General features: G+C 46.4%; 1 protein-coding gene across 4 annotated transcripts in view; it reads right to left on the reverse strand.

Moving 5' to 3' along the window:
• LOC118571020 (dynamin binding protein) overlaps positions 1 to 18,548 on the reverse strand; it is a 93,266-nt gene that overhangs the window by 26,604 nt on the left and 48,114 nt on the right. The window contains exon 1 of one of the 4 annotated variants that reach the window (XM_036169892.1): positions 4,135 to 4,281. The exons of 1 other annotated variant lie outside the window; for it this stretch is intronic. The gene's annotated coding sequence lies outside the window, so the exon portion shown is untranslated. Of the gene's footprint in view, positions 1 to 2,632; positions 2,653 to 3,760; positions 3,781 to 4,134; positions 4,282 to 18,548 lie in introns of those variants that run through there. 2 more of the 4 variants (XM_036169911.1, XM_036169902.1) reach the window with 2 other exon arrangements.

The following is an 18,548-nucleotide window of genomic DNA, read 5'->3' on the forward strand; positions in this document are numbered from 1 at the left end:
AATTTCCTTTGAATGCTAAGACCTATTTAAAAATTACAGACAGTATGGAGTGTGAGCGCAATTCAAAGCAACAAAAAGTGTCCACACTACTGGTCTTTCAGCAGACTTGATTCTTCAAAACTCTTTTCTGCTGCCCCTAATCCTAAGGAGTTAGGAATGCCAGTGTTCACAGGCGGGGGCGGGAGACATCTTGCTCTGCAAAGTGAGGAGGTCCTGAACAAGGGGGAGGGAGAAATGCTAACAAAGACAGGGAGCCAGGGAAGGAGCCAGGGAGCCAGGGAAGGAGCCAGGGAGCCAGGGAAGGGCGGCCGGCCGACCAGGCATTTCAGTATCAAAGTCCACTGAATCAAACAAGAACTGGGAGTCCACAGCCCCAACACACATGAGCAGGAAGAGGAAAAAGCTCTCTCTTGGAAGATATCAAACTGTAAGAATCAGAAAAAAAAAAAAAAAAAAAAATATGCAACATTCTCAGATGTGGTGGTGCTGGCCTCTAACACCAGCCTGAAATACAGGGAGAATTCCAGGCCAGCAAGGCAACAGAGTGAAACCCTGTCTCAAAACCAAACAAACAAAAAACTCAAATCAGTAGCTAATGCTGGTGATGCTGGTGAGATTGAGATGATCAGAATATTTGTAGTTTTAAAATAATTATTAAACATTACATGTTAATTACAAAAATGTTGAAAAGAAAAGTTGTGACTATACAGTAGAGAAAAGACATCCTGACCTTCAAAACCAAAGTCACCAGTAAGAGGCAAGCAAATGTCACAGGCTTCTAAACATGCCTAGAAACACCATCCACTCTTTTTGTAGTAGTCTAGTCACAAATGTTGGTTTTGAAATGAATCTGGGGGAAACAACAAACTCAAATTGAAGCTTTAGAGTCTTCAATGTCATTGTCATGGAAAGTGAAAATTGAAGAACAGTTCTCAAGCACAACTGGCTGGCCATGCTGTGCTGACTCCATACACACTGCCAGGGCATCTGCCAGGACTGGAAAGCAGCTTCAGGTTATAGGAATTATTAAAATTCCCCGCAGTAGTGAATCCTTTAAGGTCACACAAGAAATGCCCACACTCACTAGGCTGGTGGTTCACTTGTACCAGGCGGTAAGTTTTCCCCCTACACAACGAAACACGGAAGCCATCTAGGGGGACTAGGCATGTAATAAACTCTCAGGTGACTGAGAGGGAAGGGAAAACCAGAAAGAATGAAAGAAAAGCACTCACAGGGAGGTCTTGGTACCACGGCAATTTTCTATCAACTGAACATTATCCAGAACACAGTTAAAACTACAGCTAATCTCTCTCTTGAACTTTCTTTTTGGCACCCTGCGTGGCAACATTTCAAGCATCTTCTCATTGCACCACAGTGCTAAAGTATCATTCAGAAATCAGTTATACCGTTCAGACATACAGCTCATTAATGCTGTGCTGGAATGGAATCCAGGCCTGGCACGGGTTAGAGAAAATGCTTCTTTACCCCTAACCTTGGAAGAATTGTTTGTTTTAAGTTCCCCTCGTGGCCATACTTGGTGGTACTTGTCTATAATGCCACTTCCGAGAAGGATCCTGAGTTCAAGGTCACCCACAACTACATTGTGAGTTCTGAGCTAGAGTAAGCCACATGAGACCCTATCTTGAAAAACAAACAGATAAACAAAAATAACAACAAACCCCTGCAATTTCAACTTGTTTTTTGTTTGTTTGTTTGTTTTTGAGACAGGGTTTCTCTGTACAGCCTTAGGTGTCCTGGAACTTGCTCTATAGACCAGGCTGGCCTCGAACTCACAGAGATCCATCTGCCTCTGCCTCCCAGTGCTGGGATTGAAGGCATGTGCCACCACCGCTTGGCTTCAAAGTGATTCCCAAATATCTTAGATCTGGTAGTAGCCACTGACAAGAAAGACTCATTAATACAAGACTATAAAACTCAAAAAAAGGGGGACATTTACTAATTCCAACCACACTCCAGCTAGTTTACAGATTATATCCCTGAACTCACCAAGTATGCCAAAGCTTTAAAGCACACGATAGTTATTATTCCTACTTAACAGATCCAAACCCTAAGATTTAGGAGCTGACTGATATAGTTGGAATCTTAAAAGTTCTTATTAATAAAATCAAACCTGAGGCCAGTTATTGGGGTGAATGCTGGAAGATCAGAGAAGCAGAACAAGCCACAGTTTCCTCACCTCGCCAGTTCCTCAGCTGGTCTGTTTCCTCAGACTGCAAGCTTCTGAATCCTCATCCCAAAGGCTATCAGCTGAACTGTGCTGCTCCAAAGCCTGAATGCTAAACCAGCCAAATGTTTAACTAAATGCTTAACTAACTCTGGTGCCTGGTTTTCACGTATTATGTATCTTTCTACTTTCTGCATCACTCCCTGGGATTAAAGGCTGGGTTTCTGGGATTAAAGGCATAGGTCTCCATGCCTAGCTGTTTCTAAAGTGGCCTTGAATTTAGAGATACATAGGTATTTCTGTCTCTGGAATGCTAGGATTAAAGGCATGTGCTACCACTGCCTATCCTTATGTTTAATCTTGTGGCTGTCCTGCTCTCTGATCCCAGATAAGTTTATTTTGGGGAACACAATATTTCAGGGAACACAATACCCACCACAGACCTACTTGTCAGAGGTTCTGTGGCACGCAGCAGCTCTGGAGGCACAGCCTTAAACGATTAAGGCCAAACCCGAGCATTTGGTCCAGTGCTGCTGGACTCTCACGTGGAGAAGGCCATGCTGCTTCAAATCTTTAAAACATCCCTGGAAAGGGTCTTCTGGGGACCAAAGATCTGGAAGGACAACGCACCAGGCACACTTTTACTCAACCAGAAGGCAGCTGCCCATGCCAAGAGATTAGGGTTTTATTTATATTAAAAGTGAGAAAAATGTATCCTAACCATTTTTTTTTTCAAACTTCAATAATGGTTATGACACATTTTTTTCCAAACTTCCAGACTGCATTTTTTTTCCAGACAGGCTCTTGGCTAGTCAAAACAAAACAACAACAATAAAAATACCAAACCTGTTGTTTAATAAGATGAAAGAAAGGCCCTGTGTGGGTACTGTTTGCAAGTCCGCAGTTTCCTGGACACCACTCCTGGGAATCTGACTCAGCAGATCTAGGTGGGACCCAGGAATCTGCATTTTAACAAATCCCCAGTGTTTCTGAAGCTGTTAGTAACCTTCCTGCTCCACTGGCCACTCTCCAGACAAAAAACATCTAGTCTGAAATCACTCCAATTGTAAAACTGATATCTGCTAAAAAAGAAAAAAAAGAAAAAAAAAGTTTGATACACATTTTATAGGGTTGGAAGTGTCACTCTGGGGTAGAGCTCCGGGATAGGGTGCTGGGGGGGGGGGTGGGGTCCAGAAGTTGGTCCTCAGCACCACAAAATGAACAAACAAAATTTTTAGTATTTGGAAAGCCAAGTGAGAAAAGACTTCACTTCACCTTCAACTAGTGGTGACAGGCTTTGAATCTTACCCTGGGAGCCCTACAAAAGTCCACCTCTGGGCAAATTCCTCATCTGTAAAACGAGAAGAACACCTGTTTTGCTGGGTCCTTAGGGGAATTAAACATGATAACTCAACAAAAGGTAGTCCTTTTCCCACGGTGGGTACTGTCCCGAGCAGCAGACAAGAGTGGGGTCCATAAGTTAGAAAAATGCCCTGTGCATTGCTTCAAAAACCCTACTTTCCCAAAAGAACAAACTCTGGAGATGAGCAATCCCACCCCTCTGCATCAGCTCACCAACAACCAGTGTAGACCAGTGGGCGTTTTCTTCTCACAGGTGTTAAGGACCTGGGGCTGACTGCACGAATTTGGCGATTTGAAGCAAAACAAAACGAAGTTTTTGTAGGGTTTGGAACCGTGGTCGCTCCTTTCTGTCCCCGTCTCCCTACCCCCGAACCAAGGCCAGTTCTCAGCAGGTCAGAGCGATACCCCAGATTCATTTCCACCAGCGGGTGGACCCAGAGCTTCATCCAACTCCCGCAAATTCAGCAAAGCCAGGCCCTGTCCCCTTGCCTAGGGAGAGATGGGCTGTGCGCCCGGAGGGAAAGCCCAGCGTCCCGCCCCGGCCGGGCCCCATGCCACGCTCTCTGCACCCGCGCCTCCCATTATACCTGCAGCCCCGAGGTCCTGCGCTGGTGTGCGAGCTTCAGCAGAGTAGCTGAACTTTCCCAGGGCCGATAAAGCACCTCGGCCCCTTAGGGCCCACCGAGTAGGGTCTGCCCATCCCCCGGCTTTACGAATTTCCCCCTGAATCACCAAAAGCACGCAGGCACCGCCGCGGGGCTGGCCGTAAAGGATGGAGCCGGACTCCATCCCTGCTGGACCGAGCACCAGCGCCTGCCTGCGCACAACCCTTTCCTTGCCGGTTGCTTTCGCTCTCAGCCCTAAATCCCTCAAAATTCCATCTCAGGGCACTATTAGCTCTTGTCTTTTCAGCCACAAGCTAAACTTCATTTGGGGAGGCTGTCCCTATCCCAGAGTGACGTGAGCAGATGCCCTCAATTTGTCCTGGTCTTGCCTACTGTAGGTTCTACCCTCAGAAGACAGAGAGGTTTCAGGGTAGCAGGTTCGGTAGTCAGAATCCAGAACCAGGGGTGAGTGGCATCTGGAGCCCCTTCACAAAGTGCAACGTTTACACTTCAAAGGAATCTAGGGAAAAGAAACCTTCCAAGTGTCGTTCTGTAAATCAATGGAGAGGAAGAAAAAGAGGGATAAACGAAAGGAAAACTTGGAAACGTTGCCATATATTTCTAAATACACACGTATACAACGTAAGCAGGCAGAGAAAGTTCTGGAAGAGGAACACACTAATTTCACCATTGAGTCAGCCTCAGGGAAGCTGAGATCAAAGGGGATTTTAATCCAATCGGTACTTTTGAAATTTTGCTGAGTGCTGGAAAGGGCCTTGTGCACTAGCTAAGCACTCCACCACCGAGTCACACTACCAGCTCCAAGTCGGGATTTTCTGGTGTCACAAAAGAGCATAATGAATTTTTAAGAAAAACAAAAACTCAAACGTGACATCCCAAGACTCTCTGTACAGGTGAAACTCTGTGTACAGCCAGAGACTCTACCTTTGGTGTGCCCTTCCCACCACTGCAAAGCACCCACCTCGGGAAGCTCGGGTTAGCGTCCGTTGCTTCCCTCCACGGTCAGAAGGCGCACCTTTGAGTTTACTTTATTTAAACAATATTTATGTGGCACTTAGGATATTCGGCAAACATTGCTGCAGACGCTTGCCTCTTCCTAACAACCCCGCTGTCACCCCCGTTTTACTAATGACAGCAATAAATGGCTGACTAGACATTCTAGTCTCCCCGGTCAGCTGGCTGTCTTGGTTCCACTGTTGGGCTTTTCCTGCCAGTTGGGACCTAGATGCCACTTTTGGATTTTGGTAGCCATCTGGTGGCCAATGATGAAGGAGGGCAGTTTTAAAGTACGGTTAGTTCTACACGGTCTTCGCAGCCCCAGGTCAGCCATCATAACTGCATAGTGGCGCACTTGGTACAAAGGCTGTATTCAAACAACTGTCTACTAAACCCACTAAGTAGAAAGCAAATTATAAAGCTGTCAGATAAAATCTGGCTCCTATCACACACAGTGAATACTCAGTGGCATTCCAGAGATTAGGGCCGAAATGATGCAGGAGAAGCTTTCATTTTAAAAATTAAAAGACCAACAAAGGCAGGGACAGTAGATAAAACTTTCAAATTTTCTACAGTTCTTACTTTAAAAAGACTTTTTATTTGTGTATTTATAGAAGTATGAGGAATTGAACCCAGGACCTCAAACTCTGCCTCTGAATGAAACAATCCCCAAAAGAGACCTTTTAAATCAAAGGTTCACTTTTAGGAATTTATTGTGTAAATAATTGGACAAATGCTCATACATCAGCGATTTAAGCAGTTAAGAGCACTTGCTGTTCTTGCACAGGACACAGGTTCCATTCCCAGCATTCACAGGGTGCCTGACAACCCTCTGTAACTCCAGGGCCAGACGGGCTCTGATGCCCTCTTCTGGCATCTGTGGGCACTGCATGCATGTGATACAGAGACATACTTTTTTTTTTTTTTAACTAAATAAAAAACATAAAGCTTAAAAATAAGCTTAGAAATCATCTAAACAGAAACAACCAAACGTTCCTTCAAAGTAGGCTGTGTAAATAAATGATGACATGTCCATATAGCAGAAACTATTATGGCCATTAAGATTTATGTAGGGGGCTGGAGAGATAGCTCAGAGGTTAAAAGCACTGGCTGTTCTTCCAGAGGTCCTGAGTTCAATTCCCAGCAACCACATGGTGACTCACAACCATCTGTAATGAGATCTGATGCCCTCTTCTGGCATGCAGGTATACATGCAGAGCATTCATATACATAAAATATAAATAAAAATTTAAAAGATTTACATAGGGATGGGATGTGGCTCAGTTGGTAGAATGCTGGCTGAGCACACACAACAAGCTTTGAGTTTGATCACCAGCATGTCATAAAAACAGTTATGGTGGTATAGTCAGACTTTTTTTGGACTGCCAGCTCCCAAATAATGATATGGATATTTATTAATTATGAAAGCTTGGCCTTAGCTTAGGCTTGTTCCCAAGTAGCTCTTAAAACTTAAATTAACCCATTTATATCAATCTGTGTTCTGCCAAGTGTTACCTCTCCTCGGTACTAGCTGTCTGACTTCCTCTGTGTCTGGCTGGTGAACTCCCTTTGCCTCAGATTCCTCCTAGAGTTCCTACCTCTGTCGGGAAGTCCCACCTCTCCTATCCTGCCTAGCTATTGACCATTCAGCTCCTCATTAACCCAATTAGAAGGTGCCTTAGGCAGGTGCAGAAGGACAGAGACACATCTTCACACAGTGTGATCAAATATCCCACAACACGGTGGTGAGATGTAGATTCCAACACTAGATAGGCAGAGGGTGGAGAATCAGTTCAGTCATCCTCAGCTACACAGTGAATCTGAAGCTGGCCTGGGATACATACAACTTGTTGCAAAAGAAAAGGGGGTGGGGATATAGATGTATAGGTACCTATGTACTAATATGCAATGATATTTAACGTGGGTTATTGAAAACAATCAGTATACAAAACAGTTTATGAAAGAGCTGTGGTTTTGTTTTAAAGGGGAGGTTTTGGCTTTTTTCTAATTGTGTTTATTCTTATTTATCTGTATTTGTGTGTCTCGGTTGGTCTGCAGTGCATGCAACTATACAGAGACCAGAAGAGGGCGTTAGAACCTTGAATCTGGTTACAGGTGGCTGTGAACCACACAGTGTGGGTGCGGGGAACCAAACCCGGGTCCTTCATGCTCTTAACCACTGAGCCATCCCACCAGCCCCCTGGAAAGGCACTTTAAATACACATATTTGGAAAGTGTTGAAGGTGACTTTTTGATGTAATATTAATATCATACACACACACACACACACACACACACACACACACACAGAGTGGGGGAAAGGATATTTGCTGTAACATGAGCGTATTCACCTTTCAATGAATTCACCGTGTAAATCTATCTCAAACTCCTCACTTAACCACCTGAGGTCTCCTTCCTGACCTAATGATGACGAAAACAGGAAATAAAACAGTGCTGAAATGACACCTTGTAAGAGAGAAAAGACAGTAGGAAGCCATGGCAGCCATCTGGCTTCCTTAACTGCTCTGTAGACGGAGTTAGTCTGTGCAGCAAGCCCGCAGAGAGGCAGTCTCTGAATCTGCTCGTCCTCACCCCAGATCCACTTGGAGGAATCATAAGTCCTGGTTTTCCATATTCCCATGCCCCTGGCCCCAGCCCACCTACCCAGCCCCCATTCTTTCTGTCTAGCACCCACTTCACTTCTGTCTGGAGGCAGTCTGTCCTTTCTCCGTGAGGCCCTCAAGCTGGGCTCATCACCTTCTTCAGGGATCATGGGAAACTTGTAGCTCGCTGAGCTTCAGTGCTGAATCCATTGCATCTCAGGCCCCTAAACCCCAGCAGCATCAGAACAAACTTCCCTGACCTCTGCTCACGGCCTTTAGCGGGGAGACAATTCCTGCTGGGACAGTCTTAGAACTAGCTAGAGGCCACGCCTCTCCCCCACTTGGTTTTCCAGGCTCCTTATCCAGGTTCCTCTCCAGAACCCAGTGCCTAATCCTTAAGGCTGCAATTTATTACACCAAAGCATGCAAGGGGCAACTGAGACACCATTTCTGAACGTGCACCAAATAAACATAAACCCTGGCGAAGGTGTCACTGGAGGCTTCGGACTCAGCTGCTGTCTTTCTTCAGTCTTTAGGTAGAAGTAAAACAATACGGCAGGTAGACAATTAACTTGAAAGACATTAGCACTGCTTAATAAGAGGGTTTCCAGGGCGTTAGAGATGGCTCCACTAAGAGAAAGGGCACACACTGCTCTTCCAGAGAACTCGAATTGAGTTCCCAGCACTCACTTCTGGTAGCCCACAGCTCTCTGAAACTCTGGCTCCAAGGGATCACACACACTCTTGACCTCTGCTGGTACTGTGGTCGTGAGCACAAGCCCCCACACATATGCATATAATTTTAAAAGTACAAACATGCCAGGCAGTGGTGACACACACCTTTACTCCCAGCACGAGGGAGGCAGAGGGAGGCAGATCTCTGTGAGTTTGAGGCCAGCCTTGTCTACAGAGTGAGATGATCCAGGACAGCCAGAGCTACACAGAAAAACCCTGTCTTGAAAAACCAACACACACATACACACACACACACACACACACACACACACACACACTCACTCACACACACATTCTTTTTTTAAAGAATTTTTATGTTAGTTAATAAAAGTTTTATTTTATTATTTTCATTTTTGTTTGATCAAGGCTCTGGTAGCCTAAGCTGGCCTTGACTTTACTAAATTGCTGAGGCTGGCTTTGAACTCCTTATCCTCTTGTTGTTACCTCCCAAGTGCTGGGATTACAGGCGTGTGGTGCTAAGCCCAGTTAAACAAAACTTTTCATGAAAAGTCTTGTTATGCAGCCCATCCTGGCCTAGAACCCAGAGCATCCTCTGCTTCAGCCTCCTTGGAACTGCTGAGATTACAGGCCTGCACCACTCTTCCAAACTTTGTTGGGGTCACACCTGGCTTCTGGCTACTTTCTATACGACCTGGTGAACCCGTACTTCCTTCAGTTTATATTAGGTGACTTACTTTCTAATCTTTCCACTTGGTCTCATAAATGTCTACCCCATGGCAGGGCTATCCAGGCAGAGGGATCTTAAAGGCGCTAATCATATCACATCCGCAATCAGGAAACAGAGACGATGCATTTTACTTTATGACATGATCTGAAGACTATGGCAGCAAGCAGTGGAAAATTATGGCTAAAAAGGGTGTGTGTAGGCTAGCTCGGTGGCTCAGTGGGTAAAAGCATTTGTAACAGGAGCCTGGAGCCTGAGTTTGCTTCCCAGGCTTCACAAAGAGGTGGCAGGAGAGTACCAACCCCACAGGTTGTTCTCTGACCTCCACATGCCACCCCAATAATAAACTAAAAATTATAAAGATTATTAACCTTTAAAGAGGAGTGATACATTTGAGTGTTGAGTTGACAGGGGTGGGGCTGTGATGGTTATTAGTGTTAATCATCAACTTAATAGTGTGTTGGGAGACTAGGCCCCTGGGCATCTCAGTTATATTCACTGATGTGGGAAGACCCATCTGAACTGTGGTTAGGACCATTCCCTGGGCTGGGAATTCTACAGTACATAAAATGGGGAAAGTGAGCTGAGCACCAGCATGCATACATCTCCCTCCCCTTCTGACTGAGGATGCAATGTGACCGTCTACTTCCTACTTCTAAAGCTCCGCTGCCTTGATTTCCCTGTGCTGACAGCCCGGCACCTTAAACTGTGAGTCAAATAATCCTTTCCTTCCTGAATTGTTTTTCTCAGCTTATTTTAACTGAGTAACAGGAAAAGGAGCTCACATTCTCTGTAACCTACGCCATGCTGCAGCCGTTCTGTGCCCCACCTACTACCACGGGTGGGTCTCTCCAGCCACATCTTCCTGGCCTCTGTGTGTGGCCTGTGTTGTGTGACCTGTTGTGTGGTCTGTGCTGTGTGTCCTCTGTGTGTGGCCTGTGTTGTGTGGCCTGTGTGTGTGGCCTGTGCTGTGTGTGGCCTGTGTTGTGTGGTCTGTGCTGTGTGTGGCCTGTGTTGGGTGGTCTGTGCTGTGTGTCCTCTGTGTGTGGCCTGTTTTGTGTGTCCTCTGTGTGTGGTCTGTGTTGTGTGGCCTGTGTGTGTGGCCTGTGCTGTTTGCAGCCCCTCTGACTTCCTAGCTCTTCCCTCTCTTCTAAGTTTGCCTATGCAGAATGAGTCCTCAGTCTCTGGCTTCCACTCTGGTAATGCAGCAAAAGTGCTGCTCTGGGCAAGAAGGCCACAATCCCCTTCTGGTCTGGGCGTGTCTAATTGCGTTGGACTTTTGTCAGTTTGTCTGTGTGAGCTCCTCACTCATTAATTAAGTAGTCTGAATTTAAGTGCTTTTCAAACTTTTTAAAAATGTGGTCCACATTTTACTCAGTATGTGTATATATACATTTACAAAGTGTGCATGTGTGTATATATGTATGTATGTATACTCACACATACATAAGACATGATTTTTTACTATACTAAATGGGCTGGGGTTTTTTTTGGTTTTTTTTTGTTTTTTTGTTTTTTTTGGTTTTTCAAGACAGGGTTTCTCTGTGTAGCCTTGACTGTCCCAGAACTTACTTGGTAGCCCAGACAGTCCTCAAACTCACAGAGATCCGCCTGCCTCTGCCTCCCGAGTGCTGGGATTAAAGGTGTGCACCACCACTGCCTGGCTGATATGCTTGTAAGGTTCCTCATTAGCTTTTATTTTAAGCAGATGTCGTAGTTCACAGCTGTAAACCCGCACTCTGGCTTTGGGGAGGGAGGCTGGAGTTGAAGGGCAGCTCTGGGTTTGCCACAGTTTAGCTATAAAAGGAGCTCTAGAGCAACCTAGCTTGAGAGTCTGAGAAGAGTGTCTCACACAACAATATAAAGAAACAACAGAAATAGGCTTGGGAAGTTGGCTCAGTGGTTAAGAGCACTTGTTCTTGCAAAGAAGCCAGGTTTGATTCCCGGCACCCACATGGAGGCTCACCGCACCAGGCACACATTTGGTGCACAGATGCACACACATGCAAAAAACACCCATACACACAAAATAAGTAAATCTAAAAAAATTTCAAGATGAATGTGATGGAACACACCTTTGATCCCTCACGAGGCAGAGGCAGGTGGATATCTGTGAGTTCAAGGCCAGTTTGGTCTACAGAGTGCATTCCAGGACAGCAAGGGCTACACAGAGAAACACTGGGGCAGGGAGGTAGCTGGGATAGTGGCATGAATTTAATCCTAGTACTCAGGAGGCAGATCTGTCAGTCCAAGGAGCCAGCCTTGGCTACATAGCAAGTTCCAGGTCAGCCAGGGCCACATAAAAAGATCCTGGAGAGAGAGAAAGAGAGAGAGAGAGAGAGAGAGAGAGAGAGAGAGAGAGACTGACTACAATTTTTATTTTTATTTTTCAGAAATGCTATTTGCAACCCACTACATAAATAAAGACCCAATCATGGCCAGGCAGCAGTAGAGCACACCTTTAATCCCAGCACTTGGAAGGCAGAGGCAGGTGGATCTCTGTGAGTTTGAGGCCAGCTTGGTCTTACAAAGTGAGTTCCAGGACAGCTAGAGCTACACAGAGAAATCCTTTCTGAAAAACAAACAAACAAACAAACAAACACCCAATCAGGAGGGGCTGGAGAGATGGCTCAGTGGTTAAGAAAACTTGGTGCTCTGGCAAAGGACCTGGGTTTGGTTCCCAGCACTCACATGGTGGCTTCTAACCATCTCTAACTCCAGACCCAGAAGATCTGACAGCCTTTTCTGACCTTCATGGGTACCAGGCGTGCATATAGTTCACAGACACACATGCAGGCAAAACACTCACACACATAAAGTAGTAAGATAAATTAATTCTTTAAAAAGACCCACTTACTATTTATTAAAAACATTAGATTTGTTGGCGTGAAAGGTCCCTTCTAGAATTAATATAAAAAGATTCTGTGGTGAGGCCTTTCTGGCCTGGAACCCTGAACCTTGGCTCTCACCCCAATTCTGCTTTCAGATTTTTCTCTGTTAAAAATTCTTCATCTTAAGAGGTGGAGAGATGGCTCAGTGGTTAAGAACATTACTGATGTTCCAGAGGACCCAGGTTCAATTCCCAGGCCATTCGGTGTCTGATCATGCCAGGATTACAAATAAACACACAAACACACACACACACACACACACACACACACACACACACACACATACATACATACATAAGGAGCCAGGCGGTGAGGCAGGAGGATCTCTGTGAGTTCAAAGACAGCCTGGTCTAAAGAGTGAGTTCCAGGACAGGTTCCAAAGCTACACAGAGAAACCCTGTCTCAAACACACAAACACACAAACAAACAAACAAACAAACAAATCTTCGCCTCCAGCGCCCAACATCACTTTCATTCAACACAGGTGACATGGGGCTTGGGACAAGGTCCCTTCCTGTCATAACCACTTACGTTCTTAGCAAGTGCAAAACCTTAATGCTACCCGGTGGCTTATGTCGTGCTGACCTTCCTACTGATAACTAATTAACAACTGCAGACACGGTATTAAAAGGATAATTATATGTAGGCATTACGAAACAATCAAAAGCAGCAGAAACTGAAGGGGACGTGACTCACAACAAGACAACGCAATTAGACCACATTTGCACTGACCCATTCCCCCTGAGGCAGTTTGTAGCCTTTGGACAAGTAAGGGAATGAAGCAGCAGAACAGAGTCAGCCAGTCACTAGCCAGGACTGAGAAGGCAAGTTCAAGTCTCGGGCCAGGAAAGGGCTAGATATGAGGGAGGAAGTTCTGCAGGGGAGCCATGGGGGAAGACCACAATCTACGGAGAAATCCCCTCAAGCCTTGAACAGACTATGCTCGCCAGTGAAGGGACTCCAAGGAAGCCTCGAGAAAACCAGACAAATGAACTGAAGAGCCCTGAGTAGCCAGCAAATGAGAGGGACTGGAAACACCCGTTAGAGCCCAGAGCAGGTTCACTCAGCGTTTCCAGTTTTCACAGAAACCTGACACTGGGAGTAAGGCCTCTTAGGTCCGTGGGCCACACCCTAGGGACAAGGTCCAAAACTATTAACAGACTTGTCCCAACTGCCCAAGACAGAGGTACTTGGAGAAGGATCTAGTGAGGCAGGAGAAAGGAGGGAGGGAAGAGAGCTGGGGAAAGGCTTGGCTTCCAGCTTGGGAAGAGGCTGGGTACAGCCATAGAGCAACTGTTTCTCAGATGGACAGAAGGATGGATGGACAGATGGATGAATGAATGGTATAGTGATATTTTATTTGTATTGAAATGTGATTTTATTAGTATGTCAATAAAGTTGCCTTGAGGTCAGAGCAAGCCAGAGCAGAAGCCGAGCAGTAGTGGTGCACGCCTTTAATCCCAGCACTTGGGAGGCAGAGCTAGGTGGATCTCTGTGTGTTCAAGGACACAGCCAGCATAGCAGACACACACCTTTAATCTCAATACCAACCATAGACGACCTGGAGGTCTGTACAAACAGGCAGTGACAGGAGGTCATGTGGGTTTACAACCAATGAGAGAGGAGAACAGAAAGTTTTTAAACAGACAGGATGCAGAGAAGTAGGTCTCTTGCGGAGAGGAAGAACGGCAGAAGCAGTGAAGGGTAAGGTTTTCCGCTCTTGCTCTGACCTCGTGGTTTTTAACTCTGCAATCAGTTCTGTGTTTCTTATTCAACAAGCCGGATACATCTACAGAATGGATAGATGGATGGGTGGATGGATGAATGGATGGACAGATGGGTGGATGGGTGTATGTATGGATGGGTGGGTGGGTGGATGGGTGGATGGATGGATGGATGGATGGATAGATGGGGCAGGGGAAGGGAGAAAAAGATGGGATGTATCACCATTAAAGCTGAAGTGTTTAAGAACGTCAACGGCTCCATGAAGACTCCTCACTGTCCGGATACAAACACAGAGAACTGTGAAAACGCAAATGAAAAGGTGGAACCAAGCTGGTTTCAGAGAGGTCACAGGGCACATTACAACACCCCAAACAGAATAAACACCCTTGATGACAGTTAGGAGCTTCCAACAATAAGGAAGTGCAGGCTGGAAGCAAAGTTCACCAGGAAGAGGTGTGGGGGAGGGAAGAGGAGCCATATCCAAATGCACACAAGGAATCCCCATCAGACTTCTCTGAGCTGAAAGGAATTTAGATGTCACCTAATCCAAGTCATTTCAGAGAGAAAAATGAATCCACAGCAAGAAAAGAAAGATTAGCTGCTAAATTCCTCAGCCTCCCAGCTGAAGCCGGGTTTGATCTCGTTTTTATCTTTGAGAGTGCAGGTACATGGAGCCAGCTTTGTCCAGTGACTTGGAAATGTTGAGTTATATCAGGACAGTGCTAGAGGAGCATGGGATAAGACGCCAGCACGTCTGGGGTTGCAATGAGAATTTATCTCTTTGGTCTTTGATGGCCCCAGTACAAACCTGAGCAGGCAGCCATTCTGTGGAAGCCCTCAGTGAGGAAGCTTCCTCCTGGAGGGAGGGTGTGAGGGGGTCTTCCAGATCATTCACTCTCTCCAGTTCCAACCCTTCCTCTAGCCTTAACCAGGACCCCCATCTCCCACAACCGGCCAGAACAACAGAGGCCGTTTAGCCTGAGGAGAACACAAATTATAACAAGACCATCAGAGTACAAAGCAAGCAAGAGTGACGTTCCCATTTTGCAGACCCCTGAAGGATCTGTGAGGACGGAACAATTTACATCTAACCCAGCAGGTGCAAGCCCAGTGACAAACTGAAAACAGCTCTGGATTCCACAGGAGTTCTAGGGATCACGCTGCCAGTTAGACAGGAAAAGAACAGCAGCCCCACAAGCCAACTCTGCAGAAGTGTGTCACAATAACAGTTGTGCTGTCCCCACAAGAACAACAACATTAGCATAAGGATGGAAAGAGGCTGCAAGTGAGGGCAGCTGACAATCAAGAATGGAAGACATCTCCCGTGAGTGAGAGGGCTGTCTTGTTTGAGGGTCACAGCACATCATTTGTGACACTACTTGTACCTTTGCTCTGCAAAATACCCCCCAACCGTCGTGCCTCCAAATCAAGGGTCTTGTACAAACACACTTGATAAGAACTTAGGGGGTCAGGGTTCAGAACACACATCAGCACATCTCATGATGATATTGCCATCCATGTTGTCTATTTTCAGGATGCATTTTTAACCTGCCGCAAGGCTGGCTGGATTCCTACCTTGGGGCTTCTTCTGTCTCTGCACAAACTCTGAGCGTCTCAGGGAGCTGGGAGCCGTGCGCCGGAAACAGCTATCCCTTCTCCAGGTCTCTGAACCAGCTAACGTTCTCACCTCCCCTAAGTGCCAAGTGCTTTCTAATGCAGGGTCCCCAGGAATCCCCAAGTGATGTTCTCCTTGCTCTCCCCCAGAACGCTGCTGCAGACCTTCAGAGATGGCTCCTCTGCCGCTAGGTGCCTTCATTCCCAGTCTGTCCATGTCATCATACTGCAAATCCTCCCCTCCGTACAGAGAATCCACTTGTCTGTAATCACGAGACTCGGAGTTTGGAGAGAAAGTATCATAGCTTTTGTTTTCTGTATCAAAATTAGCTAGATCCATGGGATAAGTCTCTGCTTTGGGGTAGATTGTATTACTTTGGCAAACCTTCCTGTCTTCTTCATAGTATCGAGCAAATTCTTCACCTCCGTTGATCCCATTCAAATCTGGAGGCTCCGTAGACTCACCGTTGGTAGAAGGCCCAGGAACATGATGTGAAGTGCCGTGATCTCTATAATCCGAGCTATTTCCTTTATAGTCCTCAAGACTATAATTCAAATTCCCCAGGCCCCGGCACCAGTTGTGAGGTTGATGTAAATTCCCCAGAGAATCACCCACATCCCTGTAGCCATTCCTGTATTTGGCTTTTTGCAGGTCCTCAGGATTATAAGTCAGACCCTTACAATCTACACAGCCATTCACCTCCCTGCATCCTCCAGCTTCCAGGATCCCAGCCCGGCTTCCCAGAAGCAAATGCTCCTCTGTCCCAGGCCTGAGATTTGCAGGGTCCATGTCTTCTCCATTCCTGTAACCAGGGCAGCCCTCTGGGAAGAGACTATCCCCTCCTCTTCCATTTGTTTCCCCGGAGTCCACACAGTTTAGTTCATTCTGCTCTAACTCCCAGTACCCACAGTCCCTTTTTCTGTAGGGCCGATTCCGCCCCTTGGCCCTGCGGCGTGTGGAGTCCCAGTCACTTTCTGCCAGGAGCCCACGGGGCTCGGCAAGGCTCCTTTTCCGGAGGCTCCTGCAGTCTTCATACTCCCACCCGGAGCCCCAAGGCCCTTTCTGCTCCGCTCCTCTCTCCTTCCCAATCTCAGGAGCTTCACTCATGTTCAATACGATCATCGGTTGTACTTCTCGGTTCCATGGGCCTGGGTCGGGCTGGAACGCGGACAGGTGTGGTGTAGCCTAAGGCTGTATCTGTCCTTAAAATGTCTCCCAGAGCACTGGAGTCTTCCTGTTGCTGTGGCTGGAGTGCAGGGCGATGTGGAGTCATTTCAACTTCAGGATCCAATCAGTGAGCTACTCTACCTTCTCCTCAGAGGCCAGGAGATAATTAGTAACTAGAATCCATGTGATTGGTGTTGGCAGCCTTGTCGGTGCGGAGCTGGTCAGACTGGCTGGGCCGCTTTGTGCACTGAAGGTACAGGCATTCTGATGCCCTCAAGGTCTTGTAGAAAAAACGTCAATGCCCTTCAAAGCCCAGGCGAGGGTCTCAGTCAGCCTGCAGACTCACTTTCAGGAAGCCATGGGACCTCGGAAGCTCTTCTGGGAGAAGCACAGCTCCCCTGCCCTGAGTGTTTCCATCCTGTGAGATTCCAGGGACCAGTGCAGTGCACACTCAGCTCCCACTCCCACCCACTCCGCCACTCAAGCTCTGGCTGCTTGCACACCAGCTGTCCCACTGAAGGAAGAGTAGGGACTCCATTAATTATTCCCTCTGTCATAGCAAGCAATGGTGTGAAATGTCTTCTCTAGAGAACAGTCATGTTCCCTTTTAGACACTCTTACCAGAAAACATCAAGACCATCCCTTTTCTAAAATTGTTTCCGTCCAATGTATGCACTGTATTTAAGAACTAGAGACTTCGACTAGAAATCATAAAGGCTGGTGTGAAGGTGCCTACGGGGATTCAGTGACCTTCAGATAGACAGACAGACAGATCGATCCATCGGTCGATCTTGTACATGAGCATTGAGGAAGAGGAGATAAATGAGGGATGCTCACATGGACACCACAACTCCACACACTATAAAGTCACGTGACAAGTGCTAAGTAACAAACACAATTGGCAATGGCAAGTCAAGTGTTGGGAGATGTTTTCCACGGTTCTCAATCTCACAGGCCTCGACTGGATCGCTCTTCCAGCTCCTGCTCAGCCATTTGATGGACAGGAATAATCACTTCAACTGTTATCTAACTCATAGTTTTGGAGTGGTGCAAAGGAGAATTGTCCACAATTCAGTGTTTATCCTACTACTTACAAACTGTATCTTCTCTCCAGGACTCAACTGGCCCATCTACAAGATGAGGCAGGTGGCCTTGGTGACTTCTCTGAGTCTTCCAGCCCTAACAATTCTTGGTTCTATTTTTCCCTCACAGCTTTGTAGATGGGTTCTCGAAACAGTGTTTCTTTCTTCGGTGGTCTGTGGTTTATACTCAAGCATGAGCCATATGTCCAACGATCTCTTTGCTTTTGTTATTGCTGTTTGAGACAGGTCTCTGTGTGGCCCTGGTTGACCTGGAACTCACTATGTAGACCAGGCTGGCCTTGAACTCACAGAAGGGCCTATCACCTAAGATGAAGGCGTGCACTATCACCCCTGCCTCCTCTCTGCAGCTTTTATTTTGAGAAAGGGCTCACTGAGTTAGTTGCTCAGGCGGGTCTTGAACTCACGCTATAGCCTAGGCAGACTTTGAATTTGTGAGCCTCCTTCCTCACCTTCTTGAGTAAACTGGGTTTTCAGGCCTGTGCCACCATGCTTGGGTTTTGTCCACTTTGGGGATCCTCTTTACCTTGTCAAAATTTCTGATATTTCCCTGAGATTCAGACCATGTATTCTGTTCTCATGAATCTTTCAGTCAGCAGCAGCAGTGACACTCCCAACCATTCTGGCTTCAGTGTGTGTGTGTGTGTGTGTGTGTGCGCTATTATTGGTGTTAGAAATCAAGAAAAATGTCCTGTTTAATCTTCATTATCCTTCAAAGCAAGAAAGCAATTATTATTTTTACTACAGATAAAGAAATAATCCAGTTGAGTGTGGTAAGGAATGCATTTAATTCCAGCACTTGGCAAGAAGAGGCGGTACACACGTTAGCGGTTTGTCTGCCCAAATGCGAGGCGCTTA

Source organism: Onychomys torridus, chromosome 1, assembly GCF_903995425.1.
Source record: "Onychomys torridus chromosome 1, mOncTor1.1, whole genome shotgun sequence".
Lineage (NCBI taxonomy): Eukaryota > Metazoa > Chordata > Mammalia > Rodentia > Cricetidae > Onychomys > Onychomys torridus.